The sequence below is a fragment of the Solanum pennellii genome, chromosome 5, assembly GCF_001406875.1.
Source record: "Solanum pennellii chromosome 5, SPENNV200".
NCBI classification, from domain to species: domain Eukaryota; kingdom Viridiplantae; phylum Streptophyta; class Magnoliopsida; order Solanales; family Solanaceae; genus Solanum; species Solanum pennellii.
Window position 1 is genome coordinate 28,139,698 of NC_028641.1, and position 2,852 is coordinate 28,142,549.

Sequence of the window (2,852 nt, forward strand, 5' to 3'; positions counted from 1 at the left end):
CTATCAATAAGAGCAATAAAATCTTTTTTCAAATTATAATCAATAAAAATAGTTATTTTAGCAAGTGGTTTATGAGCGGTAATTAATTCAATTGTTAGGTTGTGGAGCCTGATTAATATTTGATGTACTGTCATATATTAATGTTTACGCGATTCAATCTTTTTTAGGCTATACTATTTGTTCTCCATTTATTCTCTGTAACCAAAAATACTCTGAATAACTAATATATATACCCCATCGCCGTGGAAGTTTACTCACGGGGTATTACAACGAAATATTGGTTTCTCTCTCTCTAGATCTCTCATTTCTTTCTTTTGAAAGTTCTTGTGTTCTTCATTCATCAAGTGTGTGTGGATTCGATCCCAACAAAAACTAGGATGAAAAACAAGACAGACTTTATAAGCATAGGAAAAAAATCAGTGGTCCAAGATTTGATTCTGCTAAGGATCTTGTCTAAGATAGGTTGGCATTGAACAATGGGGATTCGTTTTGAACTCAAAGGGACTCCCGAATATCTGAAAGGTAAGCACACATACTAAGCCCCAAGATATTGTGGATATGTATTTGCATCTGAGTTAACACACCAACACAACAGAGAGTGCTTTTAGAGGGATTAACAATAAGACCGGAAGCTTTAGAGAATTCTTGAAATTTAGTAAGAGTAACTAAATTGATTTGATATCTCCTTCACAGTATAATAGGGGATGGTACTTCAATATGGGCTGAAAGAGAAGATAGGGGATCTCTATGTGGCAACCCCCTTTTTCGCATTGAAAGGACTGGTAGGATTACCATTGAATATGATAAAGTGGTGTCACACATTAGAATCCATGCCACAAACACCTTAGGAAGTGCAAAACAGTAAGAATTTGCTTAAGAAAATTCCATTCTAGAGAATCATAAGCTTTTTGCATGTCTATGTTAAGCATACATTTCGGAGACATGTTCTTCCTCCTATATTCTTTAATTAGTTCATGGCTCTATAAAATGTTATCATTGATTGCCATCCCTAATACAAAAGTTGTCTGATTATTATCTATCAAAGTGTCCATAATTATTTGAACTCTATTGGTAAGCACTTCAGAAATTGACTTATACAATATTATGCAACAGGTTATAGACTTATATTGCTTTATGGTACCTTTGGTAGGAGAGTGACATTTGTGCAATTGATGGTTCTAAACATCTTGTTCTGTTGAAATACTCAGTCTTCCAAGCTTTCTTGAAGAAAAAAACATTGTATCTGTCACATCCTGAATCCTTTTAGTCCGCACAACTTTTTAAAGCCAAAGTTATTTTTTCATTCCTAATGTAAGATATTATTGTTGTTCTGTATTTAATTAGCACATGTCCACAGTACATGATCATGCATGGGATCAATAGCATGTATTTCAATAGAATTTAATCCTAGCGGTTTCATGTAGAAACTCATTACTTCTTTATCTATCTCAGTACTAGTTTCCACTCATTCTTTTTACGCAATTCTGGTCAATCATGTTTTTGATGCTAGCATGCATGGAAATATGCAAAATTGAAGTTTTCCAGTCTTAGCGATTGTACTTTAGACTTATGCGGGAGGATGTTTTCTTCCACCGAGACCCATTTTTCAAGCTTGAGTATCAATCATCTCTCTCTTTTCCAAATAGCTAAGCATCAGCATACTTATCCTTTAGTTTCATTTGAATCTCAATGAGTTGGTTTCTAGCTAGTTTTATCTAAACTTCAACCTTTGGTTAAGCATGTGTGTGTAGTTGTCCGAGCTTTATTTTCAACATCTTCAATTTTTACATAATCTGTCCATTTCCCCTCCTCCTATTACTTGTTGGTTCCATATATGTCTTACTATCTCTTGGAAATCTTGGTGACCTGCCAAATGGTTGAAAATTTTGAATGGTCTAGAGCAATTCAGTTGTTGATTTTCCATATTGACACACTACATGTAATGATCTGAAAGTTGTGGATCAAGGGTTTGTGCATCCATTTGATCTTTGAGAGATGATTAATTACAAACCTGTCAATTTTGAGTTGGTCCATGTGCAATTCCTTGCACTTGTTCTCATCTCTGTGAGCCCATGATATTGTTGCCCAGACATTACTCAAAGTCCCTAGTTTCACTATTTAGCACATGACTGTCAATTCTGTCTTCTCCTCTTAAAATAGCATTGAAGCCATGGGTGTGTAGGTCATTTGTGGCACGCAGGAAGGGCTCGTGCAGCTGCAGCAGGATTTGTAAAAGGAATTGATCGCGACTTTGAACCTGTTCTTTCCATGACCCCTCTTAATTGATATGAGACAGGAGATCCAATGCTAGATGATAGTGTGTCAATCGCAGCCCACAATCCTTTCGTATCTTCTATTGTGGTGTAGTCACTATGTAGTGTATTATTTGATTGTGGGTGTGTAGTACAGTTTATGTTGACTATACTGGGGTTCCATAATATCCAGATTCTACCTCTTTCAGAGACCAAATAGTTATGATACCACGACTATCCAGGAGCAACCTTCTGAATTATTTTACTAGCATGTTTCCTACTAACTTTATACTCAACAATAACAATAAGATCAATATGTTCCTCTCTATTATTTTGGATATTCATTAGAGAAAATTGTGCAGAGCAAACATTCAAATCATATTAAATGTTATACCCCTATTGTTTAGGGAAATTCTAATTCATAGCTACAATATCGTTGATCTTACTATTAACCTGGTTTTTTAAATTTAGAATTTGTATAAATCGATTTCTAATAGTGAATATTCAAAATTTATAAATGCTTACCATAACTATTTGTATATGATTTATGAAAAATCTTAATAAATTACCCTATCTGTATCTTGGCAAGAGAAATATACA

The 2,852-nt window shown here is 34.5% G+C and overlaps 1 long non-coding RNA gene across 1 annotated transcript; it reads left to right on the plus strand.

The window, feature by feature from the left end:
• The first annotated feature begins 411 nt into the window (after positions 1-411).
• On the plus strand, positions 412-2,252 carry LOC114077294. The gene is made up of 2 exons (XR_003578447.1): positions 412-522; positions 2,183-2,252. It is a non-coding gene; the product is annotated as an uncharacterized LOC114077294 (long non-coding RNA).
• Positions 2,253-2,852: the final 600 nt, after the last annotated feature.